Consider the following 14,984-nt stretch of genomic DNA (forward strand, 5'->3'; position numbering starts at 1 on the left):
GGTTCTTCTTGAAAATAAACCATTTGCAAATCTTCAGATTCATTAAACTCAATTTCACTGGAAGTAGTTTCAAATTGATCATAAACTAATTTTTCAATAAAGTCTACTTTTAAATCATTATCATCTCTAGGTTGCTTGCAAATGTTAAAAACATTCATCTCCAATGTCATATTTCCAAAATATAACTTCATCACTCCATTCCTATAGTTAATCAATGCATTAGAAGTTGCAAGAAATGAACGTCCTAAAATAACATGAATTAAATTACATGCTTCAACAGGTTGTATATCCAAGACAATAAAATCCACAGGATAAATGAATTTATCAACTTGTACTAACACATCTTTAACTATTCCTTTAGACATTTTTACAGATCTATCAGCAAGTAAAAGAGTCATAGAAGTTGGTTTTAACTCACCTAGATTGAGACTTTGAAAAACTGAGTAGGGAAGTAAATTCACACTAGCTCCAAGATCAAGTAAAGCTTTTTTAATTTTATGTTCTCCAATAAAGCATGAAATTGTAGGACAACCAGGGTCTTTATATTTCAAAGCATTATTGTTTTGAAGAATAACACTTACTTGTTCAGCTAAAAAGGCTTTCTTTTTTACATTCAGTTTTCTCTTCACGGTGCACAAGTCTTTTAAAAATTTAGCATAAGAAGATACCTATTTAATAGCATCCAACAAAGGTATATTGATCCTTACCTGCTTGAAAGTTTCAAAGATTTCAGAATTGTGATTGACTTTCCTTTGTGTGGTCATGGCATGAGGAAATGAAAGTACTGGTGGGGAATCATTATTTTCTTCACAATGTTCAGGTTCAACCCTTTCCTTACCCTCAGAGATTAACTCATCATCTTTCTCACAAGGTTCAAGAATAGGTTTTTCAATAACCTTACCACTATGGAGAGTAGTGACTGATTTGACTTCATCCATGTGTTGGCTTCCAGAGCTACTTGCATTTGAATTGTATTGCCCTTTGGGATTTTACTGTGGTTGAGATGGAAACTTACCTTTCTCCTGAAAACTGAGAGCATATGTGAACTTTGCAAGAAAATCTTTCAAATCTGTCATAGTTTGAGCATTTTGAGTGTTGATTGTCTCTTGCTTTTCAATGAATGCATGCAATATTTTCCCAAGATTTCTTCTAGGAGGGGGAGCATAAAGAGGTACAAACCCATGATAATTTTGAAAATTATGATGTGCTTGAAATTGTGGCTGTGAAGTTTGTGCATTATTGTTACCACTCTTCCAATTGAAATTTGGGTGATTTCTCCAACCAGGGTTATATGTTTGTGAGTATGGATTCTGATTTGGCCTTTCGAAACTGTTTAAAGCATTGGCTTGTTCATGGAGACATTCCTTGAAAGAAGGAAAAGTTGGACAATCATAGGTTACATGTTCATTCGTTTTACAGATTTGACACACAATGTCTTGAACAGATTTTAATTGACCACCCTTTTTAAATTCAAGTGCCTCGAATTTTCTAGCTAAAGATGAAAATTTGGCTTGGAGGTCATGATCTTCCCTAAGGTTGTACATACCTCCACTAGATGTATGAGGTTGAATTTTACCCGGTGCCTATAAGTACTTGTAGTGTCCCAATTTTTAGCATTTCCAGCTAACGAGTCTAGGTACTCCATTACTTCATTAGGGTTTTTATCTTCAAAACTTCCATTGCATATCAATTCCACCATTTGTCTATCTTTAGGTGTTAACCCTTCAAAAAATGTGAAACCAATCTCCATGTTTCAAAACCATGATGAGGACATGTATTAAGCAAGTCTTTATACCTATCCCAACATTGATAAAATGTTTCTCCTGGCTTTTGAGTGAATGTGGTGATTTGTCTTTTGAAAGAGTTTGTTATATGAGATGGAAAAAACTTCTTCAAAAACTATTGTTGAATTTCATCCCAAGCAGGAATGGATCCTGACCTAAGATTTTGTAGCCATGATTTAGCTTTATCTTTTAATGAAAAAGGAAAAAGCTTTAATCTGATGGTGTTCATGCTACAATTTAAGTCATTATAAGTGTTACAAACTTCTTCAAATTCTCTCAAATGCAAGTACGGATTTTCTAGATCTAAGCCATGAAAAGTAGGTAAAAGTTGAATAATGCCCGGCTTAAAATTAAAATAAGCTACATAAGGAGGGAAAATTATACATGATGGTGCACTTGTTCTTATAGGATTCATGTGGTCTCTAAGTGTTTTAACTCAATTATTCTCATTATGAAGCGACTGGTTATCTTCTTCGGCCATATTTTCTGAAAATGATGAGGATACCCTACAAAGTATACCACTTAATGTACGTGACTAAACTCTCATGCACGTGTAGGAAGAGAATAAAAGGAAGAAAAGAAAAAAAAATAGAAAGAAACAAAACAAAAGCAACAAAAGTTAGATGAAATAAAAGTGAAAGAGAAAATAAAATAAATATTATAATTTATACAGGAATTTACCTATAAAGTAAGTCGTAACGGTCGGACTGTTACATTACCTCCCCGACAACGACGCAAAAAACTTGACACAATTAAAAAGTTGATGTCTTATCCCAAGTGCAGGAGTGTTGAAGTAATAAATAACCCGGCAAGACCGGGGTCGAACCACAGGGAGGTGAACTATATAAAATTATAAACAATAAATGAAAAGGAGTTGAAGAGAACTTTTGAGATGTGATATTGATGTAAGGATTTTAAACAAGGATAAAGCAAATGTCAAGGTTGGAGGATCCACTAATAGTATTTCAAATAAGTATAATATAAACTCTTTTTATTTCTCAACTGGAAACCACACACAAAGGAGGTTCCAATTGGATTATAAATTATTAACATGATTATATTAATTATTTTATTTGAGTAATGTCAATACTTGTAAATGTGGTCAGATATTCACGGTGATAACTTATGTTAACAACAAATCAAGTTGCTTTTATAACACAAGTGTCGGTTATACCATACAGTTGGTTATGAAAGGATCAAGTATTTGTTGTACCAAGGGTTGTACAACACAAATCTAGATTAACCATTTAACAAGAAAGGTATTAAAAGTAAGTAAGATAACAAATACAAAACATGTTAGTATCAAACATTAAAGTCCATGTTGAGTTTATACTATACTTATACTTATATCATTAGTGTACCCTTTTCACCTTGATAAAATAAACTTAGCCAAGCATAATGAAGATGAGAAAGATAAATAAACAAAATAAAAACATAATAATGATATACCTTAACTAAGTAAAGAAAAGGAAATGAAAAGTATAAACAAGAGATTAATATAACATGAAATAAAACTTGAACATTACAAAATACAAAGAAAGAGAGCAAGAGCAAGATCTTGATCTTGATCTGAAAACCAAGATGTCTAAATGTATAGCAAATGCCTCCTTTTATAGGCTAAAATTCGGAACTATTGATTTGATGACTAATTATTGAGTGGGTGACCACCTCTTGACTTGGTGACAACCATTATCTTCTTGTCTGAACAAAACGTCATTGATAATGTCAGAATTTGAACAGATAATCTTCATGAAAGTTCTGGGCATTTGTCTCAGCTTTCCAACAAATTAAGAATGAGCTCATTTGGACTTATAAAACGCGAGATATGGGCTAAACACTGAACAGTGTCTGGGCTGCAGGACAGATTCCGACATCTCTTTTGTTGCTATAATTTGAGCTTGAAAACGACCGTTTTGAATCTTGGACTCTCATGAAATTTTTAGAACTATGTCTTAGCTTTCTATCCATATAAACCAGACCTAAATCCAAGTTCTACAGCTCTAGTTATGATCCAATAACCGAATGGTGTTCCAGTTTGAATTGAACCATCATCTCTTCTCCAAGCTTAGCCCTCTATTTGTCTTCTCAATTTCAATAGTTAAACAAATCAATCAATCCTTTAAATTATGAAACATATCTGCATTTGAAATGAGCATTTACCATAAATTAAAGATATCTTATATTATCAGACTTGTTATTATAAAACATGCTTAAGTTATGGAATTTAATGATACTTTAAGTGCAATATGATGATATAAAACCTTGATAAAAATGCACTTTTAAGTACTAATCAGTCACTCTTACTTTAAATGACTAATTAATTTCCTTTTTATAAATTATTTTCTTTTATCATGAAGATTTCATTATTTTCTATATTAATTTTGCTAATATCATTAGTCTCCAAATTCCTTGAATGACTAATCAAATTTCTTTCTTCCACACTCATTTTCTTTATCAATTTTGTACTAATATATTCTCTTTATATTTATTAAAAGTAAAACAACAAATAATCAAAAAGATAGAATGCATTACTAAATTATTTATTTTAGGCATTGATGTTCCAACCTACTATATGCGAAGGTCTTACACACCCGCTATCTATGGTTGTCCTGCAGTGATGTCTGTTGTAATATCATAACCAATACTATCAATATTCCTATAAACATAATTAGGAATCCTATTTGGCCCCTCATTTTATCCAATAAGTCTTCTATAAATTTCATTGGGTAATTTCATTCATATCTTATGTATGTATATATGTCTTCAATGGCAAGATCCTATAAATCAATAAATATCCAACTTCACATTTAAAACTTCCATACATATGTTGACACGATCAAAGAGTTGATGTCTTATCCCAAGTGCAGGAGTGTCGAAGTAATAAATAACCCGGCAAGACCGGGGTCGAACCACAGGGAGGTCAACTATATAAATTACAAATAAAGAGAAAGATTTGAAGAGAATAATAACAGAAAAGGAGTTGAAGAGAGTTTTGGGATGTGATATTGGTGTAAGGATTAAATAATGATAAAACAGATGTCAAGGTTAGAGGATTCACTAATGGTATTTCAAATAAATATAATATAAACTCTTTTTATTACTCAATTGGAAACCACACACAAAGGAGGTTCCAATCGGATGATTTATCGTTATTAGCTCATTATAAATTATTAACATGATCATATTAAAAATCTTATCCAAGTAACACCATACTTATAAATATCATCAGGCATTCATGTTGCTAGCTTATGTTAACAACAAATCAAGTTCCTCTCATAACAACGATGTCGGCCGAAAACTATGAAGGATCAAGCATTTGATGTACCAAGTGTTATACAACACAAATCTAGATTAACCATTTAACAAGCAAGATATTAAGAATTAGTAAGATAAAAAGATAAGACATGTTAATAGCAAACTTTCTTGGATATAAACATTGAAGTCCATCTTGAGTTTATATTATACATATTCTAACACCATTAGAGAAACCTTTTCACGTTGACATAATTAACTTAGCTAAACGTAATGAAGAAGAAGAACATAAATAAACTAGATAAGAACATAGTTATGATGAAAAGCATAAACAAGAGATTAATGAAAGCAAAACTTAAGCATTACAAAATATAAAGAAAGAAAGCAAGAACATGATCTTGATCTGAAAACCAAGATGACTAAATACATGGCAAATGCCTCCTTTTATAGGCTAAGATGTGAAACTATTTATTGGTTGACAAACTATTTGGTTGGTGGCCAACCATTGATTTGGTGGCTGGTTTTTTACATTGTTGGCTGCTGGTTATTGACATTGTTGGCTGGTTATTGATATTGTTGGCTGGCCAAAACGTCATTGCTAACATCAGAATTTGAGCCCTTTGTTCCATGAAATCTGTGGGAAATTGTCTTAGCTTTCCAACAAAAAAAACCAGAGCTCATTTGGACTTCTAGAACTCAAGATATGAGCTGAAAACCGAACAGTGTTTGAGTTGCAGGACAGGTTCTGACTTCTCCGTTGTTGCTAAAATTTGAACTTGAAAATGACAAAATTGAGTCTTGGACTCTTCATGAAAGTTTTAGGTCTATGTCTTAGCTTTCCATCCATATAAAGTACACCTAAATCTGAGTTCTACAACTCTAGTTATGATCTAATAACCGAATAGTGTTCCAGTTTGGAATTGAGCCAGCATCTCTTCTTTTAGCCTAGTCCTCTTTTTGTCTCTTCACTTTCAATAGTTAATCACATCAATCAATTCTTTGAATTGTGAGATATACCTGCATTCAAAATAAGCATTTACCATAAATTAAAGATATATTATATTATCAGACTTGTTATTATAAAACATGCTTTAGTTAGGGAATTTAATGATTCTTTAGTGCAATACGATTATATAAAGCCTTAATAAGAATGCACTTTTAAGTATTAATCACACCCCCCAACCAGCTTATTACTAGTCCCTAGTAATCAAAGCGTTAAAATATAAAAACAATTTGCAAGTTCCACAAAGCAAGGTATTCATCATTTAACTTCCATTAATCTATCCAAATAAACAAACTCTCATTAAATTTATATATTTGCTTCATACTTCTTAAACAAGATATTAATAAACCTTCTTTTTATGTGCTCAATGTATGAAAACATAGATGATGGTGCTTTTATTGGAAGAAAACAAAATTTTGTTCCAATATTTAAGGTTAACTTCCTTGGGTTGGGATTTTTTTTTTTTGAAAGCAAGAATTTATAACACAATGTATCTTGAACCCATGTAACGAGTTTTTAGCTAATGACTCCCAGACCAGTTGGTCTTAGGGCATCAGGTGTTGAGACACCCCTACGAGCTTAGTAACTCGGGTTACAGATACTAAAATGTAGATAGTGCAATGTTTGATTCCCTTAAGCTTTTCTTCTTAACTCATGTAACAAGCACTAGGCCAATAGCTCCCAAGTCAGTTGACTTTAGGGTACTAAGTGTTAAAACACCCCTTCGAGCTTAATTGCTTAAGTCAAGGAGGCTACGAAATCAAACTTATCTATTTTTATTTATTTATTTATTATTATTATTATTTTTTTTTTTGTTTTTTTGTTTTTTGTTTTTTTTTTTTTTTTTTTGCATATTATATACTATCCCTTTCCCTTAGTTGTTACCTTTAACAAAAAACATGAATAATGTAATAATCCAATATGCAACCCACAATCATATGTTAAAGTGTGTGTGTGAAATGAAGGTTTAAGAATACTTGTTAAATGAGTACATGAGCAGAATCAAGTGATAACAATACGAGAGTTTGTAAACTTGAATATTTCAAGAAGTATTATGATAGACCTTGTTAAGAATGTTTACTAAGATGCGTCTCAAAAGTCACTAAAGTTCCTCCTTTACTCTACCATCCTAGTAACAACAGGTTTTGCAAATGGTTTTAATAATAGAAAACACAGTTAGTTAATAATTTTTTTTAATATCAACTACTACCCTCTCCCCCCAACCAAAACGAGACATTGTCCTCAATGTTCTAAGGCAGAAAGATAGAGTATAGAAGACATCACCTGAAACAACGACTACTGACAAACCTGAAACACACTTAATCAAATATAAGAAAGAACAAAACACAAATATTACGCTATTAATAAAACCAAAAGACATAATTTTTCATAAACTAAGGCTCAAATCCAATCTAAGCTTTTTACGGCGTTCCGTGATTGACCAATTGAGTCGACTCATAGAGGAATCAACTACAGGGATGAAAGATTGAAGTCCATCAATCAATTGCTCAGTAGTAGCAGCAGAGATAAGGATTTGTCGCGCTGAAAATGTTAGAAATTGTTGTTCCACAGCATGATCAAGAAAAGACAGTAAAGTATTATAAAAACCATTAACATTTAGCAAACCTATAGGTTTCTGATGAATGTTCAGTTGAGCCCAAGAGGAAATATGAAATATCTCTTCTAAAGTTCCCAGACCACCTAGTAAAGCAATGAAGGCGTCAGCATGGTTAAACATTATAGACAGTCGTTCAGACATTGTGGAGACCTGTAGTTCCTCTCCAACTGTTTTTCCAATGATGTCCCCTTCGGCTAAAGCTTTGGGAACGACCCCCAAAACTTGACTGCCTCCTAAAAATGCAGCAATTGAAACACCCCCCATTAACCCAAGGCTGCCTCCTCCATACACTAAATGAATCTTTCTCTCAGCTAGTACCCGACCAAGATGATTTGTTGATTCTAAAAACTCTTTTTCTTTACCAAGACTGGATCCACAAAAAACACAAATATTTTTTATTTTAGGAATAGAGGAACCTGCCATTTCTACACGATTCTATAACTATTGAATGTATGGGTTGAGTAGAAATGAAGGGAAGGAAGAGAAGATTTTATAGATGAGAAATTGAAAATGCAATCATACCACCTATATGTAGGCTAGCTGGAGTCTCCTTTCTCTCTGTTTTTTTTTTGTAAAACATGTGTATGTACAAGCAGTTGTGGTTGTGACTCACATCTTTCCTTGGTTTTACGTCCAAGAACGGCTTAAACGCCCTCTATGGGTCAGGGATAAGCTTCTCATCCAGTTTTCTTAAAAACTGACAAACAGGGTCTTTTTTAGTCAGATTCCCAAGACTAAGTCGATCATGTTCTTTATGAAAATGAGGCTATAAATCATGAATTGCACGATGCATATCTCCACTATGATGAGACTTAAGAGTCAATAGAAGATTAACTAAAGACTCTCTATGCTTTGAAATAAATCCCACCTTTTGACATTTTTCACAGGTTTTGCAGAATGCATGTGAGTCTTTGAACATGGTGGGCCAATAAAATCCACTTTGTAAGATTTTTGCAGCTGTCTTCTTTGATGAGAAATGATCTCCACATGCCTCAAAATGACAAAATTTAATGACACTACTTACCTCATTGTCGGGAATACATTTTTGAAATATTTGATCAGGATAATATTTGAATAAGTAAGGGTCATCCCAATAAAATTTATGCACGTCGCTCAAAAACTTTCCTTTGTCTTCGGTAATCCAGTGAGCTGGCAAATCTCCTGTTGCAAGAAAATTGATATGATTAGCAAACCAAGGCATTGGACTACGAGAAAGTAAGGATTCATCAGGAAAGTAATCATCGATTGGTGTGATGTCGGATGTCGAATTTGTTGTCACTCTTGACAAAAGATCCGCATCAACATTTTCGGTGCCTTTTTCGTCCTCAATTTCTACCTGTTTGAAAGTTTCAAAAATTTCAGAATTGTGATTGACTTCCCTTTGTTTGGTCATAGCATGAGGAAATGGAAGTACTGGTGAGGAATCAGTCTGTTCTTTGCAATGTTCAGGTTTAACCCCTTCCTTACCCTCAGAGATTGACTCATCATCTTTCTCACAAGGTTCAAGAATTGGTTTTTCAGTAACCTTACCACTGTGGAGAGTAATGACTGATTGGACTTAATCCATGTGTTGGCTTCCAGAACTACTTGTATTTGAATTGTATTGCCCTTTGGGATTTTGCTGTGGTTGAGATGAGAACTTACCTCCTGAAAACTGAGAGCAAATGTGAATTTTGCAAGAGTATCTTTAAAATCTGTCATGCTTTGAGCAAGTTGAGTGTTGATTGTCTCTTGCTTTTCAATGAATGCATGTAAAGTGTCCTCAAGATTTCTTCTAGGAGGGGGAACATAAGGAGATGCATACCCATGAGAACTTTGAAAATTATGATGTACTTGAAATGGTGGTTGTGAAGTTTGTGCATTATTGTTACCACTCTTCCAACTGAAATTTAGGTGATTAAAAGAAGGCAAAGTTGGACAATCATTGGTTGAGTGTTCATTAGTTTCACAAATTTGACATACAATTTCTTGAACATATTTTAATTGACTATTCTTTTTTAATTCTAGGGCCTCGACTTTTCTAGCTAAAGATGCAAATTTGAGGTGGAGGTCATGATCTTCCTTAAGGTTGTACATGACTCCACTAGATGTATGAGGTTGAGTTTTACCTGGTGCCTCACAAGTGCCTGTAGTGTCCCAATTTTGAGCATTTTCAGCTAGCAAGTCTAGGTACTCCATTGCTTCATCAGGGTCTTTATTTTCAAAAGTTCCATTGCACATCAATTCCACCATTTGCCTATCGTTAGATGTTAACCCTTCATAAAATTGTGAAACCAATCTCCATGTTTCAAAACCATGATGAGGACATGTATTAAGCAAGTCCTTATATCTATCCCAACACTTGTAAAATGTTTCTCCTGGTTTTTGAGTGAAAGTGGTGATTTGTCTTTTGAAAGAGTTTATTCTATGAGAAGGGAAAAACTTCTTTAAAAACTGTTGTTGCATTTCATCCCAAGCACGAATGGATCCTGACCTTATATTTTGTAGCCATGTTATAGCTTTATCTTTTAATGAAAAAGAAAAAAGCTTTAATCTAATGGTGTTCATGCTACAATTTAAGTCATTATAGGTGTTACAAACTTCTTCAAATTCTCTTAAATGCAAGTATAGATTTTCTAATTCTAAGCCATAAAAAGTGGGTAAAAGTTGAATAATACCTGGCTTAAAATTAAAATGAGATGCATCAAGAGGAAAAACAATACATGATCGTGCACTTGTTCTTGTTGGATTCATATGATCTTTAAGTGTTCTCACACGATTATTCTCATTATTCTCATTACGAATTGACTAGTTATCTTCTTCGGCCATGTTTTCTAAAGAAAATAAGGATTTTCTAGAAAGTCTACCACTTAATGTACGTGTCTAAACTCTCATGCAAGTGCAAAAGAAAAGAAAAGAAAAGGAACAAAAATTAGAAAAACGAATAAAAGTGAAAAGAAAAGAAAATAAATAAAAATATATAATTTATACAATACTTACCTCCCCGGCAACGGCGCAAAAAACTTGACACGATCAAAGAGTTGATGTCTTATCCCAAGTGCAGGAGTGTCGAAGTAATAAATAACCCGGTAAGACCGGGGTCGAACCACAGGGAGGTCAACTATATAAATTACAAATAAAGAGAAAGATTTGAAGAGAATAATAACAGAAAAGGAGTTGAAGAGAGTTTTGGGATGTGATATTGGTGTAAGGATTAAATAATGATAAAACAGATGTCAAGGTTAGAGGATTCACTAATGGTATTTCAAATAAATATAATATAAACTCTTTTTATTACTCAATTGGAAACCACACACAAATGAGGTTCCAATCGGATGATTTATCGTTATTAGCTCATTATAAATTATTAACATGATCATAATAATAATCTTATCCTAGAAACACCATACTTATAAATATCATCAGGCATTCATGTTGCTAGCTTATGTTAACAACAAATCAAGTTCCTCTCATAACAACGATGTCGGCCGAAAACTATGAAGGATCAAGCATTTGATGTACCAAGTGTTATACAACACAAATCTAGATTAACCATTTAACAAGCAAGATATTAAGAATTAGTAAGATAAAAAGATAAGACATGTTAATAGCAAACTTTCTTGGATATAAACATTGAAGTCCATCTTGAGTTTATATTATACATATTCTAACACCATTAGAGAAACCTTTTTACGTTGACATAATTAACTTAGCTAAACATAATGAAGAAGAAGAACATAAATAAACTAGATAAGAACATAGTTATCATGAAAAGCATAAACAAGAGATTAATGAAAGCAAAACTTAAGCATTACAAAATATAAAGAAAGAAAGCAAGAACATGATCTTGATCTGAAAACCAAGATGACTAAATACATGGCAAATGCCTCCTTTTATAGGCTAAGATGTGGAACTATTTATTGGTTGACAAACTATTTGGTTGGTGGCCAACCATTGATTTGGTGGCTGGTTATTGACATTGTTGGCTGGTTATTGATATTGTTGGCTGGCCAAAACGTCATTGCTAACATCAGAATTTGAGCCCTTTGTTCCATGACATCTGTGGGCAATTGTCTTAGCTTTCCAACAAAAAAAACCAGAGCTCATTTGGACTTCTAGAACTCAAGATATGAGCTGAAAACCGAACAGTGTTTGAGCTGCAGGACAGGTTCTGACTTCTCCGTTGTTGCTAAGATTTGAACTTGAAAATGACAAAATTGAGTCTTGGACTCTTCATGAAAGTTTTAGGTCTATGTCTTAGCTTTCCATCCATATAAAGTAGACCTAAATCAGAGTTCTAAAACTCTAGTTATGATCTAATAATCGAATAGTATTCCAATTTGGAATTGAGCCAGCATCTCTTCTTTTAGCCTAGTCCTCTTTTTATCTCTTCACTTTCAATAGTTAATCACATCAATCAATCCTTTGAATTGTGAGATATACCTGCATTCAAAATAAGCATTTATCATAAATTAAAGATATATTATATTATCAGACTTGTTATTATAAAACATGCTTTAGTTAGGGAATTTAATGATACTTTAGTGCAATACGATTATATAAAGCCTTAATAAGAATACACTTTTAAGTACTAATCATATGTACATAAGTTTCCAATAAGTTGAACATGCTAGTTCTACATTTCTTGTTATAAATTCAATTATTCTTTTCTCAACAATTATCATCTCTCTAATACTACAAAGTAATTTACCATTTCTAGAGTTCATTACCAAATATCTAGTTTTTCTCCTAAATTCTACACTTGGCCGGCCCTAAAGGCCTTTCTCTTTCTTAATTTTTATATCATTAAGCATTTAATTTCAACCTAATTCGATCATAATTAACTCAATTAAACCCATAAAATTCATCAATTTTATCAAAAAAAAACTAAAACATAATTCCCTCCTTATACTCTCTCTCTAGCTAAACATGCATCTTTGGAATGCGTTTTCCTTTAAATTTATATAATTTTTCCACTTACCCAATCTTTATTCATGCCTCTAAACTTGATTCTAACAAAATATATATATATCTTTACAATTATCACAACCACAAAAAAATATTTTTCCATAATACTGAAACATCACTTTAAACCTCAATATGCTAAGTTTTCAAAATCAAACACAATAAAGGTTGTTCTTACCTTGAAACAACAAAGAATCAAAGAGAAATTTGAAAGAAATTCAAGCTTCCTTTCACTTTTGTTTTCCTCTCTCTCTAACACCAAAATTTCTCTTCCAAACTTCTAAACCCTTTAAAATCACTCATTTTACCTCTTTGATCACTCTTTAACCTTTTTTATTTTCTTAAACCACTACTTTTTAAGAGATTTTCCAAGAAATTTTAAGAAAAAAAACTCAAAAACCCTAACTCCCTATCAAACCAAGTTGTCGGCCTTAAGGAGAGAAAATCAATATTTATACTCCTTATTTTGCCTATTTATAAATTAACCCCTGAGAATTTTAATGTCCTTTATTTTTCTCCCCTTTCTTTTAACAAATTTTAACGTCACACCCAACTTTCTTGTTGTTTAATCCATTTTTAATATCTACTTAAATAATTATCATTGGAAACATTTTTCTAATTTTCAAAATTTTTACACTAATTTATTTATTTCTCTTATTTATAATATTTTTATTTTAGACTGGGGGTTCATATAGAGTATGACGCTTTTAACCTAATTAAAAAAATAAGGATAAAACTAAGTTGCTAGACTTTTGATTAAGAGCCTAACTTTAACTCGACGAACACCTACTAATAATAAATGATTTTTGAATCATATTAGAAAATAATTTGGATAATTAATGGCACATATAAAATAAATTTAGGATACAACACATAGCTAAGGTAACATTTCCTTGGAAAGGATGAGGTAAGGGTGGTCTTTATCTTCCCTTAAGCATAACAAACCCCTTACTCAAATCTATGAAACTAGTTCACATTGTAGGATTCTTAGTATCTTTAAAAATCTTGGTGGTAACTCCATTTCTCTTATTTCCCTTTTAATTTTAGAGGTCCTATGTGTATTATCAAGTGCAACAACATGAAAAATCTACTAGGGACACTAAAGTTAAGACAATATTCATGTGTTTTTTCATTAGTTATTTCTTACTATATTTATTGTCATTTATTTAAGAGGATTTATTTTATTTATATTGTTTAATTTTATTTAGTATTCATCACATTTATTTTAGTCAATTGGATTGAATGTGCATACATATTAATGTTTTTCATTTATTTTAGTCAAATGGATTGAATGTGCATGCATACTATTTTTTATTTTTCACACACTTCATAAAAACCAATAAAAGCTACGGACCCGAGCTTTTTCCTTTACAAGATTAGATAGGAAGATTCAAGTGGTGAGTGTGATTTATGTCCATTGATGCTCCCATATACTTCCTCTCAGATTGAAACTCACCTTATACATGAGGTATCATAAAGTTACTCCTTTACCCATGTTGCATAAGTTTAAAAGGCTAAGTTACCTCACTAGTAAATTTGGACAATCTAGGAACCTAAAAAAATCTTTAAAGATAGACAAACAAAGCTAAACTTTATATGAGCTAGATCCTATCTGTTAGGGTTGACCTTTAATAAGACACGAATCATATCATGACACATCATATTCATTAGTGTTTATGGCGACCTTATTAATTCGTACAAGAAGTGTGAGAAGTGAGGATATACTGAGATTACCATTAAAGACATTAGGACTATATCTAGAAAGGCCAATATGTGAGGGGGATTTTCTTAAATTGGCTAAAACATTTTGTGGGTTTGGTGTTCTTAGTGAGATTGTTCGAGAAAATTTAACCTAGTTCATCCTCATAGTCTTGACATAATAAGAAACTAGAACAATAACAAAAATACATACTCAATTTGGTGTTTTACATTTTTTCATACATTTTATTTTTATTGTTTGTACATATGCATCTGAAATAAAGAAGAAATATAGGTTGTCCGATAAAAGTTCAACTTCCTCTCATAATCCATTACACTAGATCTAGGTAGAGACCAATGGATAATGAAAAGAGATCACAACTAGAACAAAGCCACCAAATAAAGATAAAGAGTCCAAAAAGAGAGGTTACTAGGCTCACTAGCCTCCTCAAGTGAGCACTACTAAGTATACCTTTAGGAGAAAGGACCTCTAATAGGAAAAAATGTAAACAAAAATGCCTCTTCACCCTAATATCCAGCCAACGTTTCATATGTCATTAGGGCCATTTGTTTTTTCCCTGCCAAACTAGGGGGCATCAAACACTTTTTTCGAGTCTTAATTCATAGTCGCATTTTCCACTCACAAGCATGCCGCAAGCAGCAAAAGCCTAGGTTGCTCCGACTA

General features: G+C 32.4%; 2 pseudogenes; both read left to right on the forward strand.

The window, feature by feature from the left end:
• The first annotated feature begins 1,756 nt into the window (after positions 1-1,756).
• Positions 1,757-1,867, forward strand: LOC112325130 (small nucleolar RNA R71; annotated as a pseudogene).
• Positions 1,868-9,947: 8,080 nt separating this feature from the next.
• LOC112325121 (small nucleolar RNA R71) lies at positions 9,948-10,058 on the forward strand (annotated as a pseudogene).
• Positions 10,059-14,984: the final 4,926 nt, after the last annotated feature.

Source organism: Populus trichocarpa, chromosome 18, assembly GCF_000002775.5.
Source record: "Populus trichocarpa isolate Nisqually-1 chromosome 18, P.trichocarpa_v4.1, whole genome shotgun sequence".
NCBI lineage: Eukaryota > Viridiplantae > Streptophyta > Magnoliopsida > Malpighiales > Salicaceae > Populus > Populus trichocarpa.